This window comes from Dioscorea cayenensis, chromosome 7, assembly GCF_009730915.1.
Source record: "Dioscorea cayenensis subsp. rotundata cultivar TDr96_F1 chromosome 7, TDr96_F1_v2_PseudoChromosome.rev07_lg8_w22 25.fasta, whole genome shotgun sequence".
Classification (NCBI taxonomy): Eukaryota; Viridiplantae; Streptophyta; class Magnoliopsida; order Dioscoreales; family Dioscoreaceae; genus Dioscorea; species Dioscorea cayenensis.
Window position 1 is genome coordinate 26,839,676 of NC_052477.1, and position 11,162 is coordinate 26,850,837.

Genomic DNA, 11,162 nt, shown 5'->3' on the forward strand with positions numbered 1-11,162 from the left:
ATTATTCATTAATACATTTTCACTTTTAATAACAAAAATACAATTTTAATTATAAAATGTTTGTTATAATTAAAAATTAAATTACCTTAGTGTCCAAAATATATGTTCATAAATCAACTAATACAGTGTTACCCAAATATTATCATCAATGAAGATTTTTAAGCAAATCAAATGATTATTAATAAATAATAAAGGTGAAAATAGCATTTTCTAATACAACCACTCATAGAGCTTCATCATGCCACTAATTTCATATGCCCCACCTAATTTCCACTCATAATAAACAAACATTAAAACACGATCATCGAAAACATGGGACCAAAAAAATAATCACTCTACTAACCAATCCTCTTCACACAGAGATAGCCCCCACTTTTTTTAATATACATAGTTAAATTAATAAGGGGAAAAAAATTAATAAAAATCACTGAATTATCATTGTTTTATTTGCAAGCCATTCTATCATTTAAAATGAAAAACCAACCTCTCCAACCCTAATCCCTAATCGTAGCACCACGGTCACTCCTTCCGTGTAGTGGGCCATCCAAACCTCTGTGTGGTGGATTCATCTATCGATTGAAAAACTCCAATGTCATCATCGTTCTTTAGCACATCCTCGAGAAGCTTCACCTACTCAACTCCATCGCATTGCCAAGCTCGGCCTCAAAAACCTCTTTATCATCCCCATCTCCGACGTCAACCTCTGCTCTAGCCTCCTCATCAACCCTCTAGATCCCAACCCCGACGACCCTAATCCTCACAAATACTTGGATTTTTGTGATCTCGAAGAGTGCCAAGCTGAAAAACGAGGTGAAAAATGCAGAGATAGCTTGTTGTTCTCTTATTTCCCTCATTTATTTATGGTGTTGTTGCTCATTGACCTTCAATTTAGAAATATAGGGTTCATTTGTTTCTTTTTTTCCTTTTTGATTTTTGTGATTTTTTTTAGGTCTCACCGCCAGTTTGGAATTTGGCACCGGATTTTGAGTCTGAAGCTAATCTTAATCGGGAGTTTATTAAGGTTTTATATATATATATCTTCAATTTATTATCTAATGTTGAATGTGTTTGTTGCCTATGAAAATAAAACTTTTTTTAAAAAATTTTGGAAGTGTTTCAAGCAATTTTGTGCTTTCCTTGTAGGCATCATGTGTAGTGAAATAACTGATTAAACAAAGCAGGATGCTTGTTGTGATAAAATGATTGAAAATCTAGGTAGTGTTTCAGAATTTCAGTGAGTGATTATTGCCCAACATCAGTCATCTCTTTGTTATATGATTGTTAGTAGTTCGTAGAGTTGTGCGTCACGGAGTTGTATTTTTTGCCCAGATGAAGCTTATGTTGCACTTTTTATTTAGATTGTAAATTTACCAAGCTTTGTTTCTGTTTGTTGTTTTTTGTAGGAAAAGCTATATCAATGGATCTTGATACTAGCATAAGGAAGGATCAAGAGTATCAGTAGCTGATATAGTTGCCCATCTACAGGTTTGTAGAATAATTGCTCTTCTATGTTGAATTGTCATCTAGTCCCCATTATCAAACTCTCTTAATTGTATTTTGCATTTGTGCAAGTCGCCCTACCTATGTACTTATGATTTTGACCAAGCAAAGCTGAATCTTTCTCATTTTTGAGTGGGAAACACAGTATGCAGTACACATTTCAAGCATGATCTGTTAGTTCTTAAGTTAACTTTCTCCATTGTTCACATTCTATTCCCCAACTTTAGCTTTACCAAAAATTACATGTTAGGCATAAATACAACCCAAGAGATGATAACTTTTTAAATTTAAAAATAGTAAAATAAATTTAAAGAAAAAGATGAAAAATCAAGCATGTGTGCAAGGATCTATATGCGAGGCATATATCATACAAGAAATCTCATCATTTTGTTCAATGCATTTTGAATCTACTATGGAAACAAGATTAAATCGTGTACCTGGCAATGACGATAGTGGAGATGTAGAATCTGTAGGACGACTTTCAATTTTCTCTCGTCCTGGTCGACCTTTTGGGCCAATGAATAATGCTAGATTTCTAGAAGACAAAGAACATTATGCTGCAGAGCTATATGTACTTATGAATTGTGAGGAGATATATCCATATGTGGAGTAAGTATTATTTTGTAACTAGTATTTATGGCGCAAAATACAAATTTAAACTTAATCAGTATCACTGACTTTATTTTCTTACATATAGGATGTTCGATGAAATGGCAAAAAAAGAACGTGTGAATATATCATACGGTTGTAAGTTTTGTAAGTTTAGACAATTTGTAAGTTTTAGACAATTTTTTTAGACAATTGTTTAGACAATTTGTAAGTTTTGTTTAAAAATATGGTTGTATTACTAGTGAATGCATATATTTTTGACATATTATTGATCTATGTCTTACACTTTTAGGTGGCTAAACATAAAGATGAAATTGATCCTCGTGTTGTCGAAATGTCGTATGGTCCTGGATGAATTGCTCAATGTTACAAAGGTTGTTTTATAAATGGTTTCAAGTTCCACACCCAAGACTATGGGAATAACCACAATACAACAAATTGTGAAAGGAAGTTCTTACAATGATCATGAGAGAGATTTTTATGGTGTCTTGGAGAATATTATCCAATTAGAGTATTTTGGTGTTGGAACAAAGTTAAACTTTTTAAATGTCATTGGTTTGACATGGAAAAGGGGGTTAAGGTTGATCCTCGTCATGGTCTTGTTGAAATTAAACGCAAATCAGAACTTCTTAGCAACGAACCATTTGTTTTAGCTGATCAAGCTCACCAAGTTTGTTATATTCCTTATCCCTCTAGTAAGAGAGATCGCCGTGATTGGTGGGTTGTTTTCAAAACAAAGGCAAAGAGTACATTTCTTGTTTCTCCAAGGAAGACTTATGAAGAAAGTCCAGTTCATTTAGTTGATGACATTTATCAAGAAGATGAAATATGCATTTCTACATTTGTTACTCCTTTAGAGGAACTTGAAAACCCAATTTTTCTTGCTAATATTATATTTGAGGAGGTAAATTCATTTGTTGAAGAACAACAAGAAGCTGAAGATGAAGTTAATGAAGATGAAGATGAAGAAGAAGATGAAAATGACAATGAAGATGGGGATGATGAAAACAATGTGGTTGATGGAGATGATGGAGATGAATATGAAGATGATGAAGAAAATGATTTTCATTACTCCGATGATAATTAAGAGCTTTTAATATAGTACTTGTCAAGGACATATATTTTTATATCTAGACTTATCTATGGTCTTTTATACAATTTACTTATTTTTCATAAAAAATTGTTAATCTCTCCATTTATTTCATGCACATAATTTATCTTGCCTATGAAAGGTTTTTTTTTTTTTGTTCATTTTAAGTTTTTCACTAATGTACTCACTCAATATATGTTTGCAATTTGTCTAACGTAGTCACTAGCTTATAGGCTAAATGTATGTATTTTTGTTGTTAACAAATATTGTTTAATTTTGGTGTGTATGTTTTGGTTATTATGATAGTCACCAATGTATGTATTTTTGTTGTTCATGAATATTGTTTAGTTTTTATGTGTATGTTTTGATTATTATGGTAGTCACTAATGTATCATCAATATGAATATTATTTAATTTTTGTATTAATATGTAGCTAAAGATTTTCAATTTTAATTGGTCTTAACAATTAATGATTTTTGCAATAGTGCTACAATGGCTAGACCCAAAGATCCAAAGACAAAAAATAAAGGTAAAGGTCAAGCAATTGAAACAAGCAACAATCATTCTATAAGGAATTCTGTATATCGTCCACCTTTGAAAGTAACTTCCACTATTCAGTCCACCATGGAACCAGTTATGATTACATCTTCTATGGGTAATCCAGGCAATCAAAGATCAACAAATAATGATCCACCACTTGAAGTGCCATCTAATTCGTCGATTGAACCAATAGTAAATGAGACATTGGAATTAGGTTATGGTGGATTATCAACTGAAGGCGAAGATGTTGCACGACAACGTCGAACAAGGGGTCCTACTTTAGGAAGAATCGCTGCAGAAGATGCAAATAAAAAATGTACTTTGACAATTCTTGGTGATAGGTAATTTGAAAAAAAATTGTATTTAATGTGATATATTCACAAGTGATTTTTTCTTTGGGTTTATTAACTATTTCTTTGTTTTTATATGTTTATTGTTTAATTGCTAACTATAACATGTTACAGTGTTTTTGCGGAGAAAGGAGTGTCATCAACTATTGTTAAAATAATAAAAAACTATTTTACCGGCATGTGGCCAACACGGAGAAAAATTCCAAATGATGTAAAAGAAGCTATGTGGAAGAAATTTGGGGTAACTATCAATTGTGTTTATCTTATCTTAATTTGCTTTACTTCCTTAAACCTTAAATCTTATTTTTGTGGATGTGACTTCTAATTTTAATGCATAATATTAGGAATATTTTAATTGGCCCTTACAAGAGGAACCTAATGTATGAAGAGTATGGGAAAAGACATGTAAGGAGCAATTGAAGGATACATTAAATGGTGAAAAAACAAAAGCTATAAAAAAAGCTGGTGTCACTAATATTGTTGATATTAAGAAGTGTAAAGGAATGAAAAGGCATTGGATGCCAACTAAAATTTGGGATGCTTTGATTGATATAGTTTGGAGTACAGAGAGTTGGCAAAATAAATCCAAGAAAGCATTGGCCAATCGTTTAACTGAAAAAGAAAGGAGTATCACGAAACACACTAGCGGTTCTTGTTCATTTCTTGCTTCTCAAAAGCTAATGGTAAACTTTTTCACTTCACTCATGTCATGGATTTAATTTTTCCAATTTGTTATACACACATTTGCAATAATAAAATTATATGTATAGTCTAATTAAAAACATTTCTTATGTAGGAAGAAGAGCTTCAACGACCAATACAATATCCTGAATTATTTAAGGGAACTCATAAACGGTCAAAAGGAAGTGGTGATTTTGTAGATAATAAATCCAAAGTTGTTAGTGTATGTTAATCATTAGTAATTCATTCCTTAAATTGTGAATTGTTACTTCATATTTTCGTAAACTTAAATCAATTAATTTTTATGTTTTTTTCACTTGTTATAGGATAAATATCAATCTACATTATTCGAAAAATATGGTGATAATACTTCTGATCATCCTGAGTGATCCAGAAGCATGGACGTCATCAATTAGAGGAAAGTTAGATACACGCACGCATGTATATGGGTTTGGCACCATGGTCAATTCTAAAGCAGCTGCATGCACAACTAACTCAGTTTGTGGTCCTTCTACTAGTACTCCACATATGGATGTTTCTCTTAATGATGATAGAATTGTGAGTTTAGAGCAAAAGCTTGAATCATTGACTGATGATGTAAGTCAAGTGAAGAATGTTATAGGTGACATAAGCGACTTGAAAAATCAATTTCAGATTATGATGAGTTTCATGATGGAGAAATTTGGATCAAATATTCCTCCACCAACAAGTAAATGATTTTAGGTATGAATTTGATCTTACTCTTCTTAAGTTTTAGTGCTTTACTTATAAATTTCTACTTGCAATTTAATTTGATGGTTAAAATTTCATGATTTTCATAGAGGAAGATATTGGGGCAAGAAGATAGCAATAAAAAAAACAACTCAAGGTAATTAATTAAATGTACCTTCATATATTAATTTTACTTTGTTTGTTGCTCCACAATTATATTTCTATAGCAATTTTATTTGATGGATTTTAAATTTTTATGATTTTTAATAAAGGAAGACAATGGCCAAGAAGAGGGAACAAAGAAAATCAAGGTAATTTAATGTATGTTCATGATGACTTCTTGTTTCACTTTGTTTGTTGGTGACAATTGTATTGATGGATTAGAGAATTGTTGACGATGGATTTTTGGTTGTGATGGAATGTTGGACCATTTGTATGGATTATTTGTATTTTTTGTATGAATTGAATGTTGGATCATTTGTATGGATTAATTGTATTTTTGGTATGATTGAAATGATGGATTGTGGATACTCGATGAGATAATTTTTTTTATGTATCATTTGTATTATTCGTATTTATATAGGTAATTTTTTTATTTGTGCAATAAATTGTGTAGGTTGTGTGAAAAACAAATTCAGTAGCTAATAGCTATAATAATCAATATCAAAGAATAGTGACGGATATTCCGTTGCAAAATAACAAATGATAATGGAAATTCCATTGGAAATGGAAAAATAGCATCGGAAATTCTGTTGCTAATATATATATTGAAATTGTGTAAGGAAACAACAACCAAACTTTCATTGCTACAAAAACATAGCAACGGAAAAAAGGAAATCCATTGCAAATAAAAAAACAAAAACTATAATTCCATTGCCACAAGAAAAATAACAATGGGAAAAAAAAACTCCGTTGCTAATAAGAAAAACAACCACCAAAATTTAGTTGCTACAAAGGAAATAGCAACTGAAAAAAAGAAATTCCGTTTCTAATAAGAAAATAACAACCGAAATTACATTGCTACAAGAACAATTGCAACTGAAATATAATGGATTTTGTAGTTAATGAGGGCATAGCAAGTAGCAATGGACTTTCATTAGAAATAAGATAATAGCAACAGACATTCCCTTGCTAAAATAAGAAAAATATTGTTATTAAACTAAAAGCTTTCCGTAGCTATAACAATAATAGTAACCGAATAGTCCGTTTCTAGCCAACATTAGTGACGGAAATATAGCAACAGAAGTTTTGTGAACCAAAAAAGATTGAATATTTTATTATTATATTAATAACGGAGTTCTTGTGTTTGGCAACGGAAGCGTCCGTCGGCACAATATAAGAAATAATGACAGAATTTCATCATACCAACGGAATTTGAATAACGACTTGGGAGTAGCCATCGGAATGATTCCGTTGCTAATTTCATTGCTAAATATATATAGCAATGGAAATGTAGTTTTTAGCAACAGAAAAATCCGTTGCTATTCCTGTATTTCTTGTAGTGTGTGACCCTTTCCACATGTGAAGCCAAATATGTTGTTGCTGTTCAGGATCGCACTGTAAAATTCAGTACCCAAAAGGATACAATTTTAGTAACCAGAAAGATACAAAGTTAAAAGGTGTAGCTTTTTTTTAGAGAGAATATTTTACCCATACATACTATTGGGCTAAACCAAATCTATTAAAAAAACTTTCAAAAAGTTCTTCATCATGACTTTAGAGTTCCAACATAAAACAACGTTAATTAAAACTTAGTACTAGAAAAGACATAAAGGTAACATTAAACTAAGCTCTCATTAGCTGTAGTGACACTGAGAGATCTCCCAGCTCCTTTAATGCTGAGTGGAGGTCCTTCAATCTTATTAGTTGTTTGACAAGTCAATCCATCTTTTGCTTCTTCACAATCCATCCCTTGTGTTGCTGACCAGTCAACCTCTTCAAAACAAGTTTCAAGCACCTTACAACACCCTTCCTTGCTTGAAAGAACTTCAACTCCTAGTTGTGTTCTCAAATAATTATGCTTCTTCACTGGCAGAGATTTTGTGAGAATATCAGCCTTCTGATCTTCAGACTTGCAATACTTTAACACAATTAAACCATCAGCAACTAAACCACGAATAAAATGGAAACGAATGTCGATGTGCTTTGTTCTCCCATGGTGTGCTGGGTTCTTTGCAATTTTTATAGTAGACCTGTTATCACACCACACTTCAATGGCTTTATCACCCTTCATTCCACAATCCTCCAGCATCCTTCTTAACCAGACTCTTTGACAAGTTGCAGCAGTGGCAGCAACATACTCATCTTCGATTGTGCTTAGAGCTATCACCTCTTGATTCTTGGAGATCCATGAGATGGCCCCTGAACCAAGATCAAAAACCATCCAGAAGTGCTACGTCTGTTATCTATCGAGCCTCCCCAATCACTGTCACTGTAACCCCTTAGCTTCCACTCTTCAACTTTAGTATACTTTATTCCAAAATTGGTTGTCCTTGCTTTATATCTCAGCAGATGCTTTGCAGCCCCGAGATGCATTTTGGTAGGTTTGCTAACAAACCTTGAGAGTAGATTCACAGTGAAGGAAATGTCTGGGCATGTGTGTGTTAGATACAACAGCCTTCCAATCAAGCTTCTGTAAACCTTTGGATCTGCATCTCCTGAATTGTCATTGCTTTGGAGTTTCTCACTGCAGTTTATAGGTGTGCAAACTGTGTTGCAATGTTGCATCTGAAATAACTTCAATGTCTCCTCTACATATCTCCTTTGAGTAATAAAAATTTCCCCTTGTTTTTGTTTCACTTCCAATCCTAGGAAGTAATTTAACAGCCTCAAATCTGTCATCTCAAAGCAATCCTTCATTTCTTGCTTAAAACTCTCCACCATTGCTTGAGATGAACTCAAATAAATAATATCATCCACGTAAATGCTCACCAACAGTAGGTTACTATCTCTATCACTTCTTTTATATAGAATGTGTTCATTTGCACTCCTACTGAACCCTTTACTCTGAAGATACCTGTCGATTTTCGAGTATCGAGCTCTAGGAGCTTGTTTCAAACCATACAGTGCTTTTCTCAACTTGAGCACCTTGTTCTCTTCTCATTCTTTCTCATAACCAATTGGTTGCTCGACATATACCTCTTCAAGTATTTCTCCATTCACAAATGCCGACTTGATATCAAATTGATAAACCGGCCACCTTTGTTGAGCTGCCACAGTAAGGAAGAGACGCACGGTCTCCATCCTAGCCACTAGTGCATAGATTTCATGAAAATCAACCCCTGCTTATTGAGTGTAACCCTTCGCGACCAAGAGGGCCTTGTGTCTTTGGACTCTCCCATCTGAAAGATACTTGGTCTTGTACACCCTCTTCAGCTACACTACCTTCTTGTCATGAGGGAGCTCAATCAATTTCCAGGTGCCATTTCATTCAATTGCATCCATCTCCTCTCTCATTGCTTCTCTCCACACCTCAGTCTTTACTGCTTCTTCGTATGTGGCTGGATCACAGATATTTAGAGCGAATGTGCAGCTCTCATAAATGTCCTTCAACAGTTTTACCTTCCCCCCTTGGTGATTCTCAAACTTGATCAACATCATGACCAATGTCATCTCATGTATCTCCTTATGTATTAACTGCATCATCTTCACTAGTTTAAATTGTTGAAGATGAACTAGGGACTCGAACAAGCATCTTCACTTGGACAACATGCGTTTACAGCTGAGTCTTCATAGAGAATCAGTAGAGAATTCCAATCCCAATCTGCACCTTCGTTAAATATTACATCTCTACTTATAATAACCTTAGATGTAATGGGATTGTACAGCCAATATGCCTTAGAATCCAGGAAATATCCAATGAATACACATCTTTCAAATTTTGTGTCTAACTTTTGGAGTTTATTTGAGGGAATTAAAGCATAAGCTATGCACCCAAAGACTCTGAGATGACTCACCTTGGGTTTGCAATCATGCCAAGCTTCGTATGGTGTCATGTTTCTCAAAGCACTGGGGTAGGTGATAAATTAATGAGATGCACAGCTGTGTTCACTGCTTCTCCCCAGAAACAATTTGGCAACCTTCTCTCCTTCATCAAAGCTCTGGCCATGTTCATAATGGTCATGTTCTTCCTTTCCGAGATGTCATTCTGTTGTGGTGAATATGGGGCAGTAAGCTGCTTGATGACCCCGCACTCCTTACAAAAAGAATTAAAGTCATTGCTGGTCAATTCTCCTCCTCTATCCGTGCGCAACACCTTAATCTTCAAACCCGATTGAGTTTTCTCAGCATCTGTTTGAATGTCATGAATATTTGTAGTGCCTTAGACTTTTGCTTTCAGATAATAGACCCAGCACATCCTGGTGTGATCATCAACAAACAACAAGTAATACTTGTTGCCGCCCAGAGAACTCGTCTGCATAGGCCCACAAATGTCAGCGTGGATCAATTGTAAGGAGGCACGAGCACTTCCACCAGTCTTTGATTGAAAATGTTTCCTCACTTGCTTCTCCATGGCACATGTTTCACATTGATGCACCTTACCAATGTTGCCAAGCCCCAACACCATTTCACTACTCTTCATACTCCTTAATGCATCGAAATTCAAGTGGTCAAGCTTGAGATACCATAACCTGGTTGTTTCCTTCACTCATTGCAACATTTGCTTGCCCCACATCTGAAATATTGAGAGGATACATGTTGTTTCTTGTCCTGATTATCCTTACCATTATCTCACCAGTTTTGTCACTACGAATCACACATCCACTTCTTACAAATGTCACTGAGTACCCAGTGTCTACAAGTTGGCCAACACTCAAGAGATTGTGTGACAACCCTAGAACATACTGCACACCATGCAATAGCTTGGTCTTTCCTCCAGAGGCTGCAAGTGACACAGTTCCTCTCCCTTAAACAAGCATCTCCTTGTTATCTCCCGGCCTTACATTGATCTTCTGGGTTTCATCAAGGTTTGAGAATAGCTCCTTCGCACCGGTCATGTGATTGGAACATCCTCTGTCCAGCAACCACACCGATGTGATCTTCTCTCCCTCTTCACACACAGCCATGAATAGATTGCTTACTTCTTTCTCCTCAGCAACCATTGTAGCTTCCTTTTCTGTGTTCCTGTCTCTATACCAACAGTCTATCTTCATGTGGCTAAACTTCTTGCATAGATGACATTATATGTTTCCTTTGTAACTCCTTTGTTCACCTCGTTGTTGTCGATTCTCACTAGATCGACCTCTTCCTCTTCCTCTGAATCTTCCTCGAGAGTATACTCTTCCACGACCTCTAGAGGCATACTTTTCTTTGTCTTTGCCTCCCGGTGCTTCACCCTTTGACATGAAATACCTTCTCTTCCTTCTCGGACTGATCATCAGCTTGTCTCAGCAACCTAGCTTCATGAGCAAGCAAAGCGAACCACTCACATCATCCATTGTGAGTTTGGTGAGATCCTTAGACTCTTCAATAACAATGGCCACATGGTTGAATTTGGGTCCTAAGCTCCTCAATAGCTTCCCAACAACCATAGCTTCTGAGATAGTATCTCCCAAGCTCTTCATCTGGTTTGCCAGTTCTAGAACTCTTATAATATAGTTCTAAACTCCATCATTCCCTTTTATCCTGAGATTCTCAAAGTCATGTCTCTAGTGTTTGAAGCTTGACAGTCACCACCTTCG